The sequence below is a fragment of the Acomys minous genome, assembly GCF_964271855.1.
Source record: "Acomys minous genome assembly, chromosome: 15".
Lineage (NCBI taxonomy): Eukaryota > Metazoa > Chordata > Mammalia > Rodentia > Muridae > Acomys > Acomys minous.
The window spans coordinates 2146389-2171832 of record NC_140497.1 but is presented as its reverse complement, the minus strand read 5'-3'; the positions used below and the strand labels follow the sequence as shown (position 1 = coordinate 2171832).

The following is a 25444-nucleotide window of genomic DNA, read 5'->3' as shown; positions in this document are numbered from 1 at the left end:
GAGAAAAAAAGTAAAAAAAAAAGATGTTCTAAAGAAAAGGAGCATTTAAGAAAAACAGTGAAAACATGCTTGATCATTGGCCATGCTATTTCATCTTTGAAGGGTGTATTAACATGAAAAAACTACTATAAGATATAAAACCATTGCATACATGGGATGGGTATGTTTGTGCTGAGAGTTCATCTGGAGCAACAAACTATTATAAAATAAACTCTTCCCATTTTCCTTCAAATTTATTTAGAAATTCACTGGCCTTGTCTTCTCTATTTTCTTAATAAAATGTATAATGTAAGTTTATCCATTCCCATTTGGAAGCTCCTTATCATACTTTGCTACAAGGCAGCTGGATGGTCAGGTGTTATGAGCCTTGGCTAACCTGCCAACAGGAAGTTGTTATGATGATCAGACATTGAACTCTGAGACTCAGAGACAAGGCTTGACAGTTATGAATTGCAATCTTGATCCATGTCTTGGAATGGCAGTTAGACACAGAATGATCCTAACAATATATTTAGTAACAGGAAGAAACCGATTTACATAGCACACTGATTATATTCTTCCAGAATATAAGTACTATAAACAATAGCAATGGTAATTATTTATTTTGTGCTCAGTAATTTTCAAACATTATACAGTAATTTTTCCCCTTTACACTATCCCTATGAATTACTCAGGGAAGATAGTTTTACTTTCATTATATAAATGAGACAACTAAGAACTCAGTAGATTGTGTAATTTATCTCAGGTTATATTGCTGCTATTGGGAAAAAAAAAACATTGCCAGGAACCCCTGATTCTAAGATCCTCAGGGGTGCCTGTAGATTTCATCCCATCCCTGAGGGCTGCTACTGCGGCTAGAACACTGAAGGAATTTATCATGGCTGCACACATCCTCTTGTTCTGAGAGGTGTCATAGCAAACATCATAATGTATTCGACAGACTGTTGTCCTCATGCTCTCCTGTTCTGCGGTCCACAAGAAGCTGAAAGGACTACAACGTTCTCCCTCTTTGCTGGCTTTCTGCAAGCATCCGATGCCACCGCCTGCAGGGAGACAATCTCAGGTCCAGATGACCAAGCCTCCATTATGACGAACACAGGCTTTCAACTCATGCCAACGAGAATAGAATATACAGATAGAATACACAGATACCACATATTAGTCACTTTCTTAGGCATGGTGTGAATAAAAATATCCAAACCAGGGTTTCTCATACTTTTCTTTATACGGGAGAAAGATGACGAAAAGGTTTGAACAGAACACTTCCTGAGTGGATGGCAAAGTACAGGGGTTAGTGCTGCTTATCCACTTATCTGGATGAAAATACCAATGGCATCAAGGAAGCACACTTGGATGTGTAAGCGAGGACCTATCCAGAGAAGGTTCATTCACTGGGGAAAAGCCACTCTGAATGGGTGCCACGCTTTCCGGTAGGCTGCAGTTCTAGAGTGAGGAGAAAAGGAAGGGAGTCAAGTGTTTGATTTTCTCCCCTCTCTGCTTCTTGATTTTCCCAAATTAGTTAGTCCAGCTGTCATGTGAGGCTTTATCACCAGATCCACTAATCAACATAAAACTTTCTACTTTTGCCTATTTCTTCTCAGTTTTACTTGGCCATAACTAATAACCATAATTAATAGTGGGGTTGTGATGTCCAAAATTTCAAGAGACTCCCCAAACAGACCACCCAGGAGCTGAGTCCAAATGCAATGGCAAGGAAGTCTTTAATGCAGGTTCGAACCCATGCCACCCTTCCTATGCACTGACACAGCAGATGCAGGGAAGCAGCCTCGAGCCTCAATTGAGAGAGGGACAAAGAAATGGGTTTTGCAGTCTATGACTGGATGACATTTGGGCAGAAAAGCTATAAGCAGGGAGTTACAAGCCTTGGCATTAGATGGTTGGCTCATAGGTGTAGGGGCAAGTTGGCCTATAGAAAAGATTGGTTGAAGCAGTCATAGGGGCATTAGGACCTTTGGTTTGGCTTTTCCAAACTGGTTGTTGCTATGTGCCAGACCGCCTGCTGGTCAGCTTGACCAGCAGAGAGTATATTCAGACTTTCCCAAGGTGAGTTGATTGTGTTGCTAAGGAATATTTTTCTGTTTAGTCTAGTTTGTGGTTTTTCTGGAATCTGGGTTCAGCCCTTGGCTAGGTTTAACACAAAACAGAGTTTCTTTTTCAAAATGGAGTTTGTCTGGGCCTTTCAAGGTGGTAGCGGGAAAATAGGATGGGTATGTGTGTACCATCTGAGCAGCTACAGCCCAGATCTGATGTGAGGCTCACAGATGAGGACTCTGCTTTATGATGTGAGCTTTACCTGTGTGCCAAACACAGAGTTGCATCAGTGTCTGCTTGGTTCCTCCATCTCTGAAGAAGCCTCATGCACACCAAGGGAACCTTCTTACAGATTTGCTCTTGGGGAACATTATGTTACAAGTTCCTAAGGGAATTTAGTGGGCAACCATATTTGAGAGACAAAAGAAAACTTGCTAATGCTCCTATCTCCTCCATAGATATTTTGCCTTGATTTGAGAGAAACGACATCTTACGTCCATGAATAAATATGCCCTTCAGTGGGCTTGCGTGTTGTTTGGAGCAGCACTGAGAGTGGGTTGCCACTCCCATTTCTCCCCCAGAGGAATACTACTGAGTAGCTTATAATGCTATAGGTTCCAAAAATGTATAAAACAAAATAAAAAAGCACAATGCATATTTTTAAATGTTTTAAATTCCAGTTTTCCTAATATAACCTCCTCTTAAGACAATTGTATTCAAAGATTTTTTTTTTTTGCTATTCAATAATCCACATTTTCTTTTAATCATTATAAATTACCTAAAGGCCAACCCCACCAATTATATTCTCACTTAGCACCACCTTTGAACAACCATTTATATATTTTAAGACACGTCTAACCATTAATCGGTAGAAGGCCAGTTTCTCACGTGAACTGAATTAGCGAGGTTAATTAGAACAGAACCTGGCTATCATTAGAACGTAGATGTTATTTCAAATGCATCCCATTTAGTTATCTCAGCCGGGGAAACTACACCACAAGCCAAGCCAGCCTCCTGACATCAGAGAAGGGCTGTGCACTGAATGGTCTATGATGGTGGTCCCGCCCTGGGCCTGCCTCACGAAGGTGCGGGCATGAATAAAGCTGCACTTAGAACACGTGAGTGCCAATCTCATCCGCAGCCATAACTGGTAAGCCTGGATCAGACTGACAGATCCTACTGACTATTCTGCCTCTGGGTGGTAATTTAGGAAAACAGTATGTACCAAGCAACTGTAGCTGATAGAGTTTAAAAGATTTACTCGTAAAGAGCCTGGCATACCTGTGCCGACCCATTTTATTTTTGTGTTGATTTTATGATTGTGACATATAGCATTAGTTGTCACCTTGATATAACCACCTATGAAGACTGTCTGCATTGGGTTGGCTCCTGAGCATGTCTGTTTTGGATTGTGGGAACTGACGTGGGAAAGCCCAGCCCAGAGGCAGCACACCATTCCCTAGGAAGGGGTTCTGAACTATAGGAGAGCTGAGAAAGCAAGCTGAGCACAAGCAACCAAGCAAGTAAACCAGGGAAGAGGAGGGAGGGGAGGACTCAGGGTGAGGGGGTGATGAATACAGGGAACTTTCATCTTATTAAATGAATATAATAGAAACTCAGAAAAACTTTGTATTTCTAAGTATACATTTATAACTTTAAATTGATTAACTATTAGATTTCTCTGAAGGGTTAATAATCCTTTCCTCCTCCTCCTGCTCCTCCTCCTCTTCCTCTTGCTGGGATTTTGAGACAGGGTTTCTCTGTGTAGCCTTGGTTGTATTGGACTCACTTTGCAGACCAGGCTGGTGTCAAACTTGCAGAGATCTACCTGCCTCTGCTCTCCTAGTGCTAGGACTACAGTCATGTGCCACTGCACCTGGGTTAACCATTTTCTTCTAATGTATTTTGTCCCTGAAAAGCCATGGTGTCAATGAGGTCATCGGAGTAAGACTGGGGCTCACTAGCAGATAGATGTAATCTCCTTTGTCCGAGGAGAGACATTTCAATTTGTTCAGAGAACAGTTGATAGAACCAGTGACCATCCATGGTGATTGGAAGCCTTGATTTCTAGAGTGGTTTTCATTCCTAAGAGTCCATCAGAAGCATTAAGAACATTCTAAACTACGTCCTCCTCGGAGTCTGTAACTCTGGAGCTTAGATTGTCGCAGGATGCCCTCTTCTTCAGGTTCTGCTGAAAAGCTGTCCAGGCTGCTCAGGACTGCAAGTTGAACCTTGCATTTCTCATGCTCACATGGCATAAGGAAGAAGCCACTGGGCCAAGGCTTTTGAAGCTAAGCTTTGCTACTTCATAGCTGGGTTGTGCTGACAAAGGTAGATGCTTTCTCTGTAGTCCAGCTGTTTGGTACAGTGGAAGAGAGACTACACCCACCACAAAATGTTCACTCAAGACATGTGCCTCTTGTTAAAGGAAACATCTAAATTATTTCACAAGTAATAAGGTGATGTTTTCAGTTCTGCCATATTTTAGTAGCAGTTCCTTCCTATGCATGGGCGTCCTGTTGCTCTTTTCTGAGACAAACAAGATGCTTTTATATCCCAGACTCTAGGACCTACATAGAACACGTTTTGGACAATTTAGGTTTTGGGGAAGGGAACTGAGAACTAAAACAACTAAATAAAGCCAAAAATACACAAAACAAAACAAAACAAAAAATCTCTCGAATTTTTTAATGGAAATTTTATTTCTGTATCAGAGACATACATAGATATATGTAATATATTCCTCTGCTAATATTACTTATTTCAATCTTCACATTTGTACCAGAGACTTTCCTTAGAATTTAAGTAATCTTAGTGTTCCCCAGAACTCACAGATATTGAATCTTCAGAAATACTTTCTTGTGATTTTTATCCTTTATATGTAAATTTAAAGACACTGCTAGTTGTGTTAGAAATATTACCAAACACTTAATTGAAAAGCATTGCTTCATATAAGCAGCATATATTTACTTTATACATTTCTCATCATTCACTTAATATACATTCATTCTTAGTTCATGCATCAGATATATGAACACTATTTTTGTACCTCTTTCTGGCCTTCATTTGCCCTAAACCACTTTAGACCCAACAAAACCCAGGGCAACATTTTTTTTTTTTTTTGGCCTGAAAAACTTGAGAAGTTTGATTTGTTCCACTTACTTTCATTCAATTGAATTTTGGTTTCTTCTCCTCCAGCCTAGGATGTAAACTCTCCTTTAAAGCCATCACTGTTGAAAATCCACGTAAGCAAGTCAAATTCAATGGTTTCCTTGCCGACAAAAGCCCTGGGGGAAGAATTAGCAGGAAAGACTCCATGGTGTGTCTGCTACCAGTTTTATATGCTTGGTTGCTTGTCACTCGGCAGAAATCACTAGGTCCACAGAAGAGCAGAGGATACAGGCAAACTGGAGCTATCACGGCACAGAATGTGGGCTAAACACTTCAGTGTTGTCACTGCATCATGTGCCCTCAAAGTCGCACTTGGCTGGGATTCACAAAGGACTGCATTTAGCAAAGCTTTAATTTAAAATAGACACAGGTGACAGCTCTATTATTTTTGCACGTTCAGTTGCATCCACAGCTGTTTTTATTTATCTCAGCTGCATGTGCACACATTTGTAGTAATTATTAGTTTCTGATGCCATTAAAGATAAATATTTCCAATGCCTACAGAGGCTAAATTAAATTAAGAAAATCACACTTTTAACCTCACCCCCTTTGGCCCTGCTTCCTGCAGGAAATTGCCACAACTTAAAAGTTTGGGCCCCATTTCATAGCATCAGAAGTGCATCGCGGAAAGGTCATAGCTTTTAGCAATATTGCTTTCCAATAGGGAACCAATAGTTTCTACTCTATGCTTAACATACCAAGAGTGAGTTTGAAGTTTTCATATATGCACACAACATTTAAACACTATGTTTAGTTACAGGGAGAAGTTTTGAAGCATGTGGCAAAGACTTTTGGAAGGAAACATTTTAACTCTTCTTGTTTCTGAGTGAACAATTTTGATCTTATTGAATTAGGTTTTCATTTGTTTGTTTAGATTTTGGCTTTTTCACTGTATCAGACAGGTTGAAAGAAAAACTGAATGGTTTTACCATTGATTGTGGGGGGATGGGAAAAAGTCTGGTACATTAGAAGGTTTAAGAAATATACAAAAAAAAAATGGGGAAGTAGATTAACAAGATGCAATAACAGAAGTCTCTCTCTCTCCCTCCCTCTCTATCTCTCCCTCCCTCTCTCCTCTCTCTTTGACTCTTGTTTTCTAGATTGGTAGAAGATTATAATTTTTAATATGATATGTAACTCCAAGGTTGAACACTGAAGATTTTTTGGAAGAAAAAAAGGTCTCTGGTTGTCAAGGTTTGACAGAGTTGATTTGCTTTAGAAGGAAAATCAAGTGACTTTATTTAAGGGTTGAGTTGACATGCAGTGTTGTTTATAGGAGGACAGTTGGCTGGTTCTCAGTTGTAAGAGTGTCCTTTGAAACTGTTGGCTTATCTTATGCTATTTATAGCTGTGTCAATTACAAGTATTGTGTAAGGAAATCTGCATATTAACTTGTCCAACAATATGTGAGAAAGTCAGTTAAGTGTTCAGGAATATAGGAGACAGAAATGTAATTCAGCAAACATAACCTCTAAATGTAGAAATGAACGTTTGTCAATAGAAACCATAAAAGGCAAACATTAGTGTTTAACAGAAACAAATCATGTACTGTCATGTGTTAGGTATGAAGACATTTCTGATACTGTCGTTTATCAAGCACCATTTCTGAATTTTGCATTGATGACTATTGCCATTCTCCATGGGAATGGAAGCACTAAGAGTACGGCCATTTTCGGAATGAATGTCAGTGTGAAGTGATGACTTTGGTACCTACTATCGTTTTTCTTATCTTAATTTATCTTTTATTCTACTTAATGCAAGGGTTTCTGTGAAAGGATATGTTGTTTTCCTAAATAAAGTGATTTTTTAGATGATACAGTCCCACTCTTAACAAATAACATTTAACCCTGTCTCCACAATATTTCTTTATCCATGGAAATCAGTGACCATCATGGACTCTTGAAGGGGCTGTGTTTCTACACGGGGCCATGGAGAGAATTATATCATTAGCTCAGCCACCAAGTCACTGCCATCATCTCATTAGCTAAACAGTCAATGTTTTAATTCCTTAGTTTGTACATTTGGGGGTGTGGCACGTGACAGGTGATAATAGAGGTTGTTAGCTGTAGCGCTTGTAGAAACACTCGAAAATATATGTTAACACATTTTAACAATTGTTGAGGGTTCCCTTGAATAGCAGCAAATATCTTAAACAGAAGCCTTTGAAACCTCATGGAAGTCAAAACAAAGTATTAGTTCCTCATCTTACCTTTAAAAAGGGCTGTGTTGTGATTTCAAAGATGCACTTTTTATATCAGTTCAAAACAAATATTTTAAGAGGTAATGAACTCTGTGTCTCTCTCTATTCTGAGTTTTTTATTTTTATTAACAGTTATGGAAATTAAGTTTCTTCAGTGCTGTTAGTATGTACCTTTCCTCCTCTTTCAGTACCGGACCTCAGGTGAAGCATCAGGGAAGGACTCCTGGGTTCAGTGTTCTCCCACTGGCTCCACCCTCCATGCAAAGGCGTTAGGACAAGTTAGCAAATACTTCATGTTGAAAGCTGTTTCCTGCGCCAGCTCTATTAATTGTTGTGGGTGGTTGTTCCTCCTGACCCCAAGCTCCCAGAATAACAATTGATGACAATCATGAAATATTATACAAATACCTATGCTATATAGCCAGGCTCTTCTCTGAATACTCTTAGCTTTAAAACCCATTTATAGTAATCTACCTTCTGCCACATGGCTAGTTACTTTTGCTCAGTTACCATGCATCTATTCGCCTCACATCTTGCTGGCTGAGTCTTTTGCACTTCTCTATCCCAGAATCCCTTCTGCCTGCAAGATGTCCTTCCTCTTTTCCTACCTAAGCTATACACACAAGCTATTCTGTCAACATTGTCCCCTTTAAGTCTATATCTTCTCCTAATACAGCACCAAATCAGGATCTGGCACTTATATATTAGATGGGTTTATTAAGCTCAGGACATGGGATTGATGGTGACCCCATGGTCATTGCATATTCTGTGAGATAGAACGATTACAAGGCAACAGGGGATGCTGGAGTGCACGCAGCTACCAGACAGCACTGCCACATGGATTAACACTCATTCCTTCATAAGACATTGTCTGAAGGGCTCCCTTCTCACTAGCCTTCCTTTTATACAAGTTCCACAGTGACTTTGATATCATTATTAACAGAACTAATTTTCAACATATTAAGTAAAGAGAGACCCGAGTCCATCTCCAAAACAAGGGTACCACCACAAAGCATCTGTGATCTTTCAGAACGAAGCTGGTGAACCCTACAGTTGTTTTCTCCCTCTTACTATGACCTTGGGGTTCATGTTGAATTAGATTTCAATATGAACTGTGAGTCATTTTAGAACTTAAGAGTATTTGATGCATAGTACACAACTTTAGTCTGTCAAAATAAGGTGTTTATAAGCATGGGTTTGACCATATACTATATGGTAAGTATGAGATCCGACAGCAATCTACCTCATTTGAAATGTTGGAAGACTCCAAGTAGATACAGATAAAATAAGGAAAAACAGACACATGCTAAATCATGGAACAGTAAAAGGGATACTTTATGGAAATGAAGTCACAAGATAATAATTTGAATTTGACAAGGTGATAATTAAAGTCCCCAGATAGACCTCTTCCACATCTGTATGCCTTTCAGTAAAGTTGGTTAGCATATTAACGACTACTGGAGAAGGCTAAAAAATATTCATAGGATGTAAAACTGCAAATTATTATTCATTTCAATTTGTATAATAAGTGTAACAAAATGCAGTGCATACAGGATTACACAAGAGATAAGAAACTCAATTATAGACCCTTTTTAAAACCCAGGTGAGATTCTTAGATAACAACTTTTATCTTTCAATAGTTGAGATATTTAAGCATGAATTGCTACTTTTCACAGATCAAAAGTCTGTCTTGTCTGTCTTTAATGTACTTTAGGTGAGATAAGTCCTCATTTTGAACAACTACATTAAATGTTTGGTATTATATGTTAGGAGTATTCATACAAACACAAGTATTCATACAAATAAATCTGAGTGTATAGATTTGCTTTTCTCCTATTGTTTTTCCAGAAGAATAATTGGGATGCAGTGACTAAAGATGAGGATGCAGGGGATCACACACACACATACACACACACACACACACACACACAGACACACACACATGCATAGTCCCACACATATGCACACACAAGCAAGCATTCACACACTTATGCAAACACATGGACACACACACATGAACGAACACATGCACCTGTGCATACATCCCACACACACATGCACGCACACACATGTGCATACATGTGCACACATGTGCACCTGCACATACTCACTGAGTACAAATTTCAATTTCAAATTTTGTGGTGATTTGGCTCACTTTCCTCTTCATAATTATGTTTGATTATATATGAATTTTAATTCTGACATTTATATAAGAAAAGATTTGAAACATAATGATAAAAAAAACTGTATGAAATTTTGTTAGAGAACTGTGGAATTGTGCCTACACACTGTGGGCGGCGTACAGCACACTCCAGCATGTCCTTGGACCTGGTGACCTGTATAGAGAATATTTTCTCTGGAAGTTTCATTGAGGAGATGTGAGAATCATTAGTCACAAAGTTCTCCTATATATATAAGACAAATAAATCATAAATAAGAACCTACATTGGTGGTATTTTATATAGTACAAATATTAAAGCATCGATTTTTAATGAGTTTCAATCATAATTATGTCTTGGAGTATCACTGAGGCAGTGAAACGGTCTTAGGTTCATTGCCAGGGGTCCTGTATGCTAAAGGCAAGGAGACATATTGTGGCTCCATGAGAGAATAGCACCTTTTGAGGTAGGTCCTATTTAGAAGTTAGGTCACCTCTTTTGAAAGAGGTCTTGTGACCTTGACCCTTCCTTTCTCTCCTTGCTTCCCAGCTCTCCTTAGGAGAGCCACTTGCTTTCCCACATTCCTTCCAGGACATAGAGACTTAACTCCAGCCTCGCGGGCACTGAGAGAATTGGTGACAAGGCCTTTGAAACCGTGAGCCAGAATAACCACTTCTGCTTAACTGTGACAGGTAGCTGTGATGGGGAAAGCTGACTGAGATGTGCGCAGTGTCTGAGAAGGGACTAGAGTCAAGGCAAGAGAATCAGGGTTATATAAAAAGGAGATCTCTTGAAAGGCAACTTAGTGTAAAATTACGTATATACGAATGGAAAATGATTCCAGAAAACTCATGGCAAGTCTACGCGAGATAATATAATGTAACCAGAAGGAGAAAGTGAAGGGAGAACAGGGGAGATGGGGCGGAGACAGACGAGGGGGAGTTACACTGTTATATGTAGTCGTGCAGACAAAGACATAAGGATGACCAGTAAATACAGCGCATGACACTGAAAAACAAGAGCAGAATATGTAAACCAGAATTTCCCGGAGATTACATGAGTCGAGAGCCCGGGTTGTTCTGCAAGGACGGTGACACAGTCATTCACACACATGTATGTGAAAGCAGGCCTCACAAGTAGCTGGTGCTGCCTCTGGAAGAGGAAGAATTCTCTACTCTGTATCTGCATTGAAGATACTTTTGTAAATATTCAAGTTTCTCCCTGGGAAAATCATGAAAAAGAAAATGATCCTGGTAGCTTTTATAATTTATATTTCATGTTTTGTTCATTTTGTATCTTTTAAGAAAGATGTGTGTGTGTCTGTGTGTGTGTGTGTGTGTGTGTGTGTGTGTGTGTGTGTGTGTGTGTGTGAGTTTATGCATGTGTGCATACAGGAGCGGTCAGATTTGAGAAGAGGACATCAGATGCCATGGAGCAGTGGTTATAGGAGTGGGTGCTGAGACACGAACTCTGGCTCTGTGCAGGAGCAGGAAGTGTTCTTAGACATGGAGCCCTCTCTCTGGCACACATTTGCCATTAGATTTTTCACTTGATAATGGACAATTACCTGTTGATTTCCAACAAATGCCACTGCCGTCATCTGGGCAGCTATCCAGCCAAGCCCTTCCTCCTCCCAAATTTGAGTAGGTACCTTCTCACTGCGCAGCCTCTGGTCTCATGTATCTGTGTCCCTTAGACAGCTAGCCAAAAATGAAGCCTGGTAAATTATATAACTGAATCTTAGTTCTGAGGAACATATGTCTGTGGAGAAAATAGAACAAAAATTTTTTTCTCCGACTTTATGACGTTCGATTTATCACAGATTCTCTTTCTTTTTAACCTTATTTTAAGACATCATTTTCCTTCTACTTGGTTTTTCTCTTGCTGCAGTCTGGACTATCTTTGCAAAATAAAAACACATGTTATTTATTTTCTCATTTCCTCCTCTTTCTACTGCACACAGAGACCTTCTGATCAGCTCTGCCCTCCTGGGCAGCTCTCAGCTTCCGCAGTACGGGCCGGACTGAGAGGACAAAATTCTAGCATAGATGAAGCACACAACACATGGCGATCTGCAGACCAAGTGCACTAGAGCTACTCTGTTTGGGAGCCAGAAGAGTGGCTTTCTTATTTCCTAAGAGCTATAAGGATCAGGGGCCGGGCTGTGGTAGTGGGGCGCTGGGGAATGGTTCTTATTTCACTCACAGGGAATGATTTCAGAATTTTTTTCTGCTTTTCTTTTTGTCTTGTGAGAAAACAAGATTTATTTGTTACTTTTTAAATTTTTCTTTATCAAAATAGTGTAGTATAAAATACTGAAATTTTAGTATTGCATTTGCTTGTTCAATGATTATTTTAAATAAAAAATTGATTGCTATGATTAACCCCTGATTTTTCTAGAATATATATGGTTATATGTGTGTGTGAATATATACACGTTTATATATCAACCAAAACAAAACTTTCTACTCTTACTTAGCAAGATGTAACTAAAACTCCTCCAATGTAGCACAACCTTGAATTTTTAACAGTTAAATTTTTTTACTTCTGCATAGTTTAGTATTTTTTATATATTGCTTCACATTGCACTGAAGATGTGACGTGAGACTCAGAGCGGTTACTAAGTACACCCTGCAACGACCGCAGGAGAAGAGCTCTGGCACCAACCCTGAAGGGCCAGTCCTCTGTGAGGTCAGCTCACCTTTGACCCCAGAACTCTTCTGATCATCCTCAGTGCTCCTGAGCTTGCTCCGAGGACAGAGACTTGTTTCAAGCTCATCCTGTCTTACTTAACTTAAGCCCCACCTCATTTCTCATTAGGTTCCTCTGATCCTCGTAGGATTAATCTCCCTGAGACTCATGTTCTCCCTTGCACCTCTGCTTCTGCCGAGTGCTTCTGTGCAGGCAACCCTTCCACAAGCCCCCTCACCTATGGATGGGCTCATGTCTCAAGGGATCCAGAACAGAAAATTACCACCTAGACCAAAGCATAGACTGCAGCCATGGTGCAGGGCTAAGGTCTCACCTAAATCAAATAGTTTATCTACCTACAAGATTTTATAATCTTGTTCCACACATTTGCATGTTTCTTCTTGAAACATTTCGGGACAGTCAAGATTAACTATAGCTAGCCTTTACTGATGTCTTGTAGGCATAGAAGGACTGACCTTGACCTTCAGAGATAAGATTGTTTTTCCTCAGAGGCCACTTAAATTCACCAGTAGAAAACTATAGTTTCTTTGCTTTCAGGAAGGAGAGTGGATAAATTGAAGATTTTTGTCTTTGTATGTATGTGTGTGTGTGTGTGTGTGTGTGTGTGTGTGTGTGTGTGCATGTGTGTGTGCGTGTGTGTGTGTGTGTGTGCCATTTGTTGATATTATAAAATAATTTCTTCACTGTTAGCAGTTCTTACTTTAAGACTGTTGCTTTTGGAAAATCATTTATTGTCCTTTGCCATTGTAATTTCTGATGAGTAATACACTAATGATGCATCTTCATGATGTCTGGTCCTCATAAAATGTAGAAGTCCCAAGCAACAGGAGGGGTGGCCTTTTTGAAGCCATGTAGAAAGGTTAATCCTACAAAGCTGCCATGCAGCCTAGGCTCAGCTATCCATGTCTGCCTGGATGGGGCTGTGCAACCTCACCTGTTAGGATGCCAGCCTGTTGAGCATCCTGTGGCCCCTGGATCCTGCCTTGACTGCTGGTGTGCTGGCAGGATGTGAGTAGGTGAGTCCTGAGCTTTTGTGTCTCTCCTACATATCCAGAAAGAAACACTGCAGCCATTACAGTTCCCAGCCTGAGGGGCTGCACCAGCTTGCCTCCACCTAATCTCTAACCGGGAGCCACACCAGCCAGTCCCAACAGACTCCTGGCTTTGTCCCAGATGACCAACAAGGAAATTCCTGGGTTCTTTACTCCTGCAAAGCCCGAGTTTCTGGCTATTTATAAAACCTCACATTGCATTAAAAACTTTACAGATATAGTGCATTTAGCAAGGGTTTCTGATCTGTGTTCAGCAAGCATCTAATGGGGCATGCCTAGAAGTAGCCTAATGCCAACTGCCTAGCAGGGATGCTGCTTTAGGAAGGTTGCAGCCATGTCCCTCAATGAAAGAGCTACTACAAAGAAAACTAAGGCTGAATATAGAAAAGAGCTACAGGCTTGCGTGCCAGTTGCCTGTCTGAACAGCAGGCAGAGGCTATGATATACAAAGCTGTGGTGTACATAAACATTTTTCAGGAATTCTCAGAAATACTTGAGGAGAGAAACCCCATAAAAAGACTAGATTTTCTGCCATAACATACAAAGAGACATGAGCTATTGGTATTTAGGCATTAAAGGAAAGCATGACCCACCCCCGAAGGCTGAATAAGTGTGAGACACCTGGTTTACATTTCTGTAAATCTTTACACAGGACAATCCAACCTTCTAAGAATGATGAAAAGTAGCATAACAAATCTATTAAGCATAGTGCCTCTTAACTCGTAATACATAGCATGCAGCAGTCCCCTCAGAGCCGCTAATATTTATTCAGATCTTTGTGTGGGTGAGGCTGGCCCCCAAAACATTTCTTTGAGATTTTTTACCTGATTTAAAACCTTATCAGATAAATAATTTTACTATCACTATTTAATAAATGACTAAATTGTAGCTCAGAAAAGTTTGATACCTAGACAAAAATAAAACAGCAAAAATGATTGTGTGGCTAATTTCCTACATAATATGGCTTTGATATTTTTCTTTTATCCTTGTTTTCTACATCTGTGAAACACACTGTGCTCTTTAGAAACAAGATGTGTGTTTGTCTGTGGAAACAATATACAGGCAGAGATTAAATAAACCTTCATCCCAATAAAATGTGGCCTATACTAGAAATGACAAGTAACGGGCCACACATTCTTATAGTGAGGAATATAATTCATAGATTTGCTCTTTTCTTGATAATATTTTTGAATATTTAATCCATCCTGAAATTCCTATCTATGCGATTCAGAGACAAAGCAGCCTGCTTTCTCTGCAAATTGGATCTATTAATCAAGACAAAGACTTTTATACTTGGGAGTGATGGGTTTTCTTTGCAAAGGTCTTAAATGGAGAATATTATAATAAAAACATGTCTCAAGTATAAAATTTTCTGTAATTGAAACTCCACTCCCACAAACAGTAGGACAATGGTTTGGTTTGGTGTCTCTTCTTTTTTCTGAGAGAGTTGATTGGCAGCCATTGGTTCTGCATGGGTGGCTGGGGGTGGGGGTGGGGCAGTTCTTGTAGCCATTTCCCTCTGCTGCTACCTGGACAATGTCTGTCTAGGAGTGGGTTGCCACTCCTCTCAGGTGCCTTTGTAATTAGCAATACCAAAGCAGACAGCGGTTTGCCTCTTTTAAGTCTAAATATGATCAATCTAAACACAAAACTTCTGTAGGAAATTAACTTGCATATTTAGAATTATTTATAAAGGCAGAAAGATTAGGTAAAATGTAATTTCTGAAATAATTACAATAAAGATAATTATATTTCATTTCTGAAAAGCAACTAAGAAGTGATGCCCTAAGGTTTAAGTTAAAAAATTAAAAATTATATTTTATTCTTTAATAAAAATATACATTGCTAATAATGTTCTCAAACCTCAAAAGTTATTACATTAGAATTAATTAAGCTGTATTCTCCTGATGCTACCAAAATACATTGCATTACTTTTTAAAGAAATTATTTCTATTAATAACCATTTTTACTAAAATAATGATTTATAAAATGGAAACTTTGGAGTTCATATAACAGATCCAGTATTCTAATGATTGAGTTGATCTACATTTTAATAAATTATTAGTAGTGACCAGACTTTATGTTCATCTATAAATCTGTATTATATAAATTTATACACACAAATGCCTATATAAACATTTGTATGTTCATTTAAATAAAATACATATTCATGGTTAAAAGCTGGAAACCCTGTATTTGTCCATATTCCCAGTAATTGTGAGTCTATACAGTCTGAGAGCAGAAACTAATTCTAATTTGAGACATGTGTTAACATTTACCAACGTTAAGATAGGTGTCTTTTCAGCATTAGGGTTCTATCACTTCTTTTAGTCATATTCATTTCCCTCATATATTAGCATGGTGTTTTACTTATTTGTTTATTTGTCTGTTTGCCTGAAAAGAGTTTTTATTACTTAGAAGTTAATAATGGCTATTATTATTTAAATTTTAAAGGCATATTCTCAGAAGGGGCTGAAATAAAATTATCTTAAGGAATCAGAAGGAACAATGTAAGACAACACTCTCTTACTCAGCTACCTCTTTACATTTCAGAAGTTTAGTTAACCATCAGAATTATTCATAGATCACCATTTGCTACCCAGTGGGGGAAAACGCCCAGTTGGGGAAGTTTCATTAAGTTTTATCTCATGTAGTACTGTTTGAGATATACCTATTTCAATTGTATGCTTGCTTTGGATATGTGGTATCCAAGCCAAAAAATAAATAAATAAAATAAAATAAACAGGATACTTAATACTTAATAACCAAACCTTTACAGTGCAGTGCTCTGTATTTTATTTGGATCACAATTTAATGATCTCCTTCAGGTTGAAGAGGAAAAGATGCTGTCTGGACTGGCAGTGACACACAGCTGGGATGATGGGCAGAGAGCCTTGCTCTGAGCATGTACTGCATTTAAACTTCACGGTGGCTCCTGGGAACTATAGGCAGACCATACGTTGGCCAGGATCACACAACAAGAAAGTAATAGAATTAGAAGCCGGTCCCAGGAAGTTATTTTTCAAAGACTCAGCATCTGACTATCGCCTCTAGCTTGCCAAGTTTGAGGTAAGCAGCACGCGAATTTATTCCTGCCGTTGTAAATAAAACTCAAGCAGGATGTGGAACCCGAGTCTCAGAAATATCCACATAGAAATGCATGTTTTGTTGGTAGCATGGCTTTCAGAGCAGTCAGAGTTCTCGACGGTAAGCTGATCGTACTGAGATAGGGAGCATCCTTTTATGCCAATTGTATAAATCCTAATTTCTTTTTTTAAATTTTTAAAAAATTTTATTTTATTAATTTATTCTTATTACATCTCAATGGTTATCCCATCCCTTGCATCCTCCCATTCCTCCCTCTCATTTCCCCTTACTCCCCTCCCCTATGACTGTGACTGAGGGGGACCTCCTCCCCCTGTGTCTCCCCTCCCCTGTGACTGTGACTGAGGGGACCTCCTCCCCCTGTGTCTCCCCTCCCCTGTGACTGTGACTGAGGGGACCTCCTCCCCCTGTGTCTCCCCTCCCCTGTGACTGTGACTGAGGGGACCTCCTCCCCCTGTGTCTCCCCTCCCCTAGGACTGTGACTGAGGGGACCTCCTCCCCCTTTATATGCTCATAAGGTATCAGGAGAAAATTTTACTATGAATCATTCCAAGTTGAAGCAGCTTAGTCAAAAAGAGACAGGAAAGTCATTGGTATTGTTTGACTGGAAAAATCAATTAGTTAGGACTTGTGGCACATGGCCACACAAGCATATGTTGCATGTGTGTGCACACACACATATGCACACACACACACACATATGCACACACACACACACATGCATGCAAGACCCACATGATGGAAGGAAAAACATGCATCCATCTTGTTGCCTAACCCTACCTTTGTCCTATGTCCTGTGCACATCTGAACAACTCACTGCCCACAAACATGTATATTAAATACACAATTATATGTAAAAAAATAAATTCATCACCCTGTGAATATACACTTAACATGTCTATTTCCTCATTTAATCAAGTAAACAAATGAAGCAACAAAAAAGTAACCTTCCCCCCACCTCCCCAAAAAAAACCCCTAGAAATTGTAAAAGTGGAAAAGGTTCAGTCAGTCGTATTAATGTAATTGAAAGCTTAGTGGTCCAGATCATAGATTTAGGACAAGGCAGGTTAGAGGTTCAGTCCTGTGTAAGATAAATTAACATGTTGCACTTTTTTCTTATCACCTCACTTCAACTTAAAATTCTTGGCACAGGCTTACACTCCCACCATCCAGTTATCTGAGAGCTGCCTGGATAACTGCCGTTCTGATCCCTTTGCCACTGTTTACCTGTGGGGTCAAGATGTCAGTGTGGCCACAAACGTCTTCATATTGGCTTGCTGGATCCAGTTAGACCAATGACTGCTGCCACAGTGGGTCCAGGCAACCTTTGATATCACTGTAATCCCACCTGTGTGCTGAACACTATCCTCCCCCACTGCCTTGACAGTTGAAAGTTGGCATGGTAACAACAGGCCTGAAAAAAAAAGAGAGAGAGAGAGAGAGAGAGAGAGAGACAGAGGATAGAAAGATTAGGTGCCCAAATTCCCAGAAAAATCTCTGCTCATTCTCAGAAACGACATGAATATTCATCACACTTTTTAGCCTAGCCTCTGGTTTTATTTCATTAACTCTATATTTATAACCTCCTGATCTTCAAGGGCTGAGAACTTGATTTGAGACCTTATCTCCGAACTCGGTTCTCAGTCATGTTGGAAGTATCCTCTCTGCTCAGTGGATATCCAGCCAGTTTATGTTTCCATAGTTCCTAGAGCGGAAAAAAATTCAGTTCACAGCAAAACATGAATTAGTGTCTTTCAACATCCAATCATAATACAGCCGTGAATTATAACCACAGCAAAGGGAGAATTTTGATGATGTATTTAGAGTCCAGTATCGGGTTTTCCTTAACCCTGTGCCTGCGAATATCACACACTCAATATCTTTGGCACATGGTCTTTCAACATACATTCAAGCCTGTGACTGCACAACATTATGTTGAGATATGTCTGGAGGTGATCTGCCTCTGGGGACTGTTCTCTTTTGGAAGAGACTGACTACTTGTGGCTGCAGAATAGCCTTTTTGCTGCTGTCTGTTATTACACATCCTCATTAGCTCCCAAAGTGTCCCCAGAAACCCAAGTCAATTCACTTCTTTGTCATGGTGATTTTCCCAACATTATTGGTAGTGACATCAAGCCTTCTAGGAAATCTTGTCCCAGTTGGACAAATCTTGCCTAATGTGACCCATCAAGCAAACCAGGTCACCTGTGTATGTGGAAAAGGAATTATACAACGATGTCATTTGGAGAATTGTTGGTTTGTGTGTGGGGGTCTGCCACAACAGTACATGCAGACATAGCTTTGCAGAAAGTCTGAACCATCATAATTTGATCTCCAGGAGTAGGAGCTGTTGGTGCTTACCATATCGTACTAAGCAGTGATTACCACAACTTTTTGAGATGGAAGCAAATTTTAGGCCTCACCAAAACTAGGAAATTCTAGCTAAACTAGTAGTAAGTCTAAACTAGATCCACTGAACAGAGCAAAGATATTTAAGAATCAGAGATGGTGTCTCTGAGTTGAAAGCGCTCACATTAGACAAATCAAGCTTAGTCAAATGTGTAAGACTGGCATAGAGCTATGGCATCCACACTAGAAAATCTATCTTAGTTGTTCTGTAGAAAAGCTGATTTTAATAATTACAGCTATTTAACAATAACTTCTAAAACAAAAACCCAGATATTACCTAACCAAAAAAAAACAAAAAAAAAACAAAAAAAAAAACAAAACAAAAACCAAAAACCAAAACAACAACAACAACAAAACTGCTCCACAGGCCTATTTACAACTCAGGATGATTATGAACTCTTTTGAAACAAGACATTTTCATTATGGAAGTTTATTTCTCACTTGATGAAGTGAATGAAAACTTTAGGGCTAAGAGAGATTTTCTGTGGCATAGAAATATGGGAACTGGGTTTAGAATCCCATACCTGCGTTCAAAGCTCATGCTGTTCAGCTTAAAATGTGCCTGTATGCCTACATCTCTACATGAAAAAAATCCTTTTTGTTTCTACATATTAGACACTGAAGCCAGGGCTTCACATAGTGTGGACAAATATTCTGAAAGAGATTCTATATTTAATATTTATCTTATACATAATAAGCTTACATATAATGTATGTTTATTTGTAATATAATTATATGTTATTATCATATTATATATAAACATACTTAGAGATTAGTATTCACCGACGTAGTCCATGATTCACCAAATTGTCACATGAGATTGTAGGTCCTGCCCACTGTCTTGGGCTCAGTCGCCCTATGCAGTAGTGTGGAGTGCCACGCCAAGGACATCCCTGGTGGGCAGTGGGATCACTTGAGCATGGCAGTGTGTTAAATGTCTCATTATCCTGGTAAATGATGTTGTGCATCTTGAGAAGGAGAAAAATTAATCCTGGTGCCTTCTTAACTCCCACCAAGATCAGAGAAACCACGGTGAGAGAATGTCGCTTCTCAGTGTGAGAGACGCCAGTCATGCATTTCAAACAGCCCTGCCTTATCAGGTTCTGCACTGAAGATGCCTTCCCTCACAGTCTCCTAACAGTGTGTCTTCCCTCCCTGTTCTCATCTTTCAAAAGGTGGCTGATATAATTAAATATATTTCCTACCCTCTGGTAAAAGTAAACAGGACTTTGCTGTGCTACTTGAACCATTGTCAGTTCAAAGCAAATCTGTTCTACAAAATGCTCAGTTAGAACCCTCTATGCATAAATGCAATACGAGAATACTTTGAAATATTTGTGAGGCAAAACAGATAATTGTATTTGCAAGCCCTTTGAAATGTATACACAAACAGTTATGCGCCTGAGGTCCAGTGCAAAGATAAATAGCTCTGGTCCTCACTCAGTAATGTGCCAAACAATATCATGTGTGTTCCTGTTAGAAAACTAGAAAACGGTAACAAATATTATAGTCATGTTAATAATTTGATTTGCTTCATTCATCTTTTGAGTTATCTTTTCATGAAGTTAGATAATGTGTTATTCTTTTGACAAAGAGGAATGTGTTATGTAAGAAGAAAATTTTCATGTTAATCAGTGCTGAGGAGAATATTTTTCCAGAGGAAAAGAAAGCCAAGAAGAAGAAGAAGAAGAAGAAGAAGAAGAAGAAGAAGAAGAAGAAGAAGAAGAAGAAGAAGAAGAAGAAGGCGGCAGAGAGGCCGGGGGCTGGAGAAGAGACAAATGAGGAAGACCAGATTGAAATTATTAGCTGCCTGAAAAGGTAGCTATTGGCTTTTTACGTTTTTAGAAGTACCTCTATTAGCTCTCGGGAGTCAGCTGTTTACAGCAGCTGATAAACCCCTTGCTTTTAAGCTTATTCATGCCCATTAGCTCTCCCCTTTCCCCTCTGTTAAAAATCTGAAGCTGTCAGACTGAAGTTGTATGATCAGCTAATGTTCCTGCCAGACTCAGAGCATGTCCCTAGGGGTGGCTACAGCATCCTGAGCCTCGTGGCGTGGTTCCCCAGTGATGCCGGGGGAACTAGCAGTCAAATTTACTCCTCTGGAAATGTTGAAATAGATATCAACAATTATCGAACCCATGTTTAACATGTTGAACAGGACTTTAATGGCAATTTCTTATAAATATTTCATTATTGAGACAAAACTATGAGAATTATTTAAAATTCATTATTTTATCTGACTTATTATTTTTGTTACATAGCTATAATTTTTAATTTGGTGGAAATTATTTTCTAGTTTCCACCTCAAGTGTGTGCTGGTGATTACTTCCTGCCCTCTACTTCTTAATTTTTATCTTGCCAACTGTCATACTTTTCTCTTTCTCTTGCAAGATATTTCTAGCTTTTGATTCATCACTTTTGGGTATGTTTTGTAGGAAAGAAGGGGAGAAATGTCAAGAAGAAGAAATAATTTCTAAAATGTAAAATCCCAAACACTGAATAATAAATATGATTGTCAGCACTGTGTCTCATAGGCACTTATCACAGAGGCTGTTTTTAAAGATATATGAGATGCAGCTGTGAAGGCACATCAGTTATTAAAAAGCTTACTTGCAGGCAGGAGGATATAGATGCATCTCAGAACCCACATAAAAATGCAGGGTATGGTGGCACCCACTGATTATACCTTTGATGGGGAAATGGCATAGGCGTGTTCCTGAGACTCATTGGCCAGCCAGAGTAGCCAATTCAGCAAGCTTCGGGTCCTAATGGAAACATGTCCCCCAAAAGTAATTTGGGTCCCTTATGAGCAATAACAAACCAGGTTGGCTTCTGGCCTCCGCACATAGGTCCATCCACATGGCCAGCATTTTTACACATACCTGTGCATAGGCATACATGGCAAGTGATGGATAAATCATTTAATTATTTATTTAAATTATCAGGTTGTTATTATTATACAAATCACATCATTTTGAAAGGTGTTTGTAAAGGATATCAAAAATAAAAAGAAAATATACATATGAAAAATAGAAGTCAGCCTTCTTACTAGTTTTTTCTTTCTCTCTTTTCTTTTTAATTTTTTTCATTTTTCATATACATTTATATATCATTACATATATAAAAATAAACTATATACAGTAAGAAGAACGATGAAATAATCAGGAATTATATTAATGTTACACTTATAATATCTTGGCTATTTTTATTTGGCAACCTTGAAGAAAACATATTTCCTATCTTGATGAGTCTATAATTCTGAATGTCTTCTTACTAGTTTTTTAACATGGCAACTAGTGGGAATTTTCAAAACTGGCTACAATGATTGCATTGTTTCCTGGCGGCTGCCGTGTTATTCAGTCTTTCCTACTTCATTTATCTGTGCCTGTTGCCTTCTGACCCTGGGTCCTTTGACTCACATGCAGTAATCTGTATTCTTGTTGGTTTGGAGGCTTGGACGGTTCAGTCCACTCCAGAAAGCTTGAGGCCGATTAGAAAGGTAGACCTGAAACGCACTTAGGGAGAGAACTATATAAGCATCAGGTGCACACAGAGTCGATGCTAAGACTGATGGGACCCAAAGCTCCACCATGGGTACATTTGCTGCATCCGCGGTGCCTCGCACTGCATCTAACTCACAGGCAATTTAAACAGTGAGCATGTTGTGCTGTGCACAATTTTCTCCTGCCTCAGAGAACTCCCGATCCTTAGCTGGGCATATCGGCAACAGAGTGTGAGGCCAGCACAGGGAGTTCTAATATTTCCAGAGCTGCATAGTAATAAAATGCCATGATCTTAATTAACAAGAATAAATTGATAAATAAATTGCTTCCATGAAAATAATTGAAAGACCCACAAATAAAGAACTTTTGTTTATTTAAAGTCACAGTTAAGATAATTGATATACAAGTCTGAGTACAAAGAAAATATTGACAAAAGGGCTACCTAATGCAGGGTCTGTATTTAAAACATATAAATAAAAACCTCTCAGGACTCAAAATAAGAAAGCAATAATCAATTCTGTAAATTATAGACTAAAGCTATTGCTGAAATGTGGCAAAAGGATAGTTGGAGAGAATATATTCATATGAAAAAAATGCCTCATAACATTGGTCATAAAAGAAATCTATGTAATAATACATTAGTGCATATCTGTTGTGTAGCTGACTCTACAAAGTTGACCTTAGCTCCGGTGGGATGGAGAAGGCACTCATATCCTATCAGCCTGGAAAATGATCCAGCCATTTTGTAATGCAATATATGCTTCCAAAGATAACTGTGTATCTACCAATTTGATCTAGACACATGATCTAGGAATTCACCCACCAAGGTGAGTAAAGGCCTATGTCTGTTAAAAGGCTTGTATTCAGACCCAGGTGTGGGGCCCAGAGTGCCAGGCTTTGTGAGGCAGAAGATCAGAAAAGCAGCGTGATGCTAGCCTGAGGTACATAGTGAAGCAGTCACAGACACACAGACACATCACACACACACACATACACACACACACACACACACACACACACACAGAGAGAGAGAGAGAGAGAGAGAGAGAGAGAGAGAGAGAGAGAGAGAGAGAAACACACACACACATACACACACAGAGAGACACAAACACCAATAAACAAGCAAAGACTGTATAGCCTGCAATAACCATATATATATATATGGAGAAAATCTCTTAACTTCCTGTTTACAGTTTTATATGAAACTTTTGAGCTATAGACCTCAGAGGAGAAAGGGAAGCTGAGAAAAGCATGGTCACGAAGCCCAGGAGAGCACCAGGCAGCCCAGAGACTGAGTGAGGCTGTCCCCAGGACTGAGGCTCAGGCCACCCTTTCTGATGATGCTCAGGATCCAGGGCCAGACTATTCACACAGAACACTGCTCCACTGAAGGATCTGTACACGAGGAAATAAGGATTGCTTCTAGAGTGATGTACACTTAGCAAGTTTAGAAATATGATAGCTTCCTTTAAAGAGGGTTCAGACATCAATATTTAAAGAGCAAGGAGAATGGGCCAAAGAAGAGTGAAGTTTTGAAGGAAGTTTATCTTCTGTTTTCTCTCTCATTGAATAAAAAGACCAATCTCCACTGAGACTTAAATGTTTGGAGAGACCTGTGTCCTAAGCCAGAACAGAAGCAAAAAGCATACTATAAATAGTAAACACACTTTAATACCAGTCCGTGCGAGGCAGGGAAAAGACCGTCCCTGGGTTTCACTGCCCAGTTTCACACCAGTGAGAGAATTTGTCTCAAATGATTTGGACAGTGTTCCTGTGCCTGGCAGCCACACATATAGCACATCCTCATGAAACACACACACACACACACACACACACACACACACACACACACACACACACCACACACACACACACACACACACACACACACATGCGCACACATACACAAACATGCATGAGAAGAAAAAAAATGCCCCAAATTTAGAAACAATTATAGACAAATTACTCAGTCTATTTTAGGAATCTTAAATTAACTTAATTAATCTTAAATTAACTTAAATTTAAAATAAACTTAAATTTGGTGTGGTCACTTGTTGCTTCTATATTAATGTAGTTACTTTTAGGAGTCAACCAAGCTCTTCCATGGCCATGTACCTGTTTCAAACATTGTGTGCTTCTGGGCTGGAAAGGTTGCTTGATGGGTAAAGTGTTGGCTGTGCAACCATGAAGGGCTCAGCTTGAATCCTCATCACTTATTGAAAGACGTTGTTTAGTGATGCACACCTGTAATCCCAAAGCTGGGCATGAGACAAAGACAGGAGCATCTTTGTGACTAGCTGGCCTGCTATACAAGCCAATCTGTGAGCTCCAGGTTCTGGGAAATCTAAAAACAGAGCACCCACACCAAAAATAATTAATTATAGCAGTTTTGTCCCATTTATCATTAAAATATTTATTATTTTTCAGCCCAATGTATTAGTGCTTCAAGTTTTTTCATGGCCAAATTTATGAATTATTTTAGCTTATGACTTTATTTAGTTAACTTTTGTATGTTTGGTTGGCTTTTCCATAGGATTATATCTTATAGCCCAAATCTTCTAGGAATGTAACATTAAAGAAATTACCTATTGAGTGAGTTAACCCAGAAGCAGAAAGAGTCAAATGGTACATACTCACTTATATCTGCATACTAGCCCAAGGGGCATGTCCCACGAAAGGCTTCACTTACCAGGAAACTGAGACAGAGGGGAGGACATCCTATTGGGACTCTAGATGAGAGAAGCATAGGAGAATAGCAAAGTAGAAGGATCCAGAGCGTCCTAGAAACCTACAAGTAGAACATTATGATAGGCAGATTTGGGCTCAGGGGTCCCGCACAAACTATGGCACCAGCCAAGGACAATATAGGCGGTAAACTTCAAACCCTTACCCAGATCTAGACAATGGACAGGACATTCTCCACAGTTGAGTGGAGAGAGGGGTATGACTTTCCACGTACTCTGATGTCTCATATTTGACCATGTCCCCTGGAGGCACTCAGGGGACCTGGTGGCACTCAGAGGAAGGATAGCAGGCTACCAAGAAGAGACTTGATACCCTATGAGCATATAAAGGGAGAGG

The 25444-nt window shown here is 39.3% G+C and overlaps 1 long non-coding RNA gene across 4 annotated transcripts in view; it reads right to left on the bottom strand.

Moving 5' to 3' along the window:
* Positions 1-17839, bottom strand: part of LOC311584033 — an 83563-nt gene extending 65724 nt beyond the window's left edge. For all 4 annotated transcript variants that reach the window (XR_014774760.1, XR_014774761.1, XR_014774762.1 and 1 more), the window contains exons 1-2: positions 17679-17839; positions 5215-5339 (exon numbers count right to left, since the gene is read on the bottom strand). This is a non-coding gene — a long non-coding RNA (uncharacterized lncRNA). The remainder of the gene's footprint in view (positions 1-5214; positions 5340-17678) is intronic.
* Between the last annotated feature and the right edge of the window lie 7605 nt (positions 17840-25444).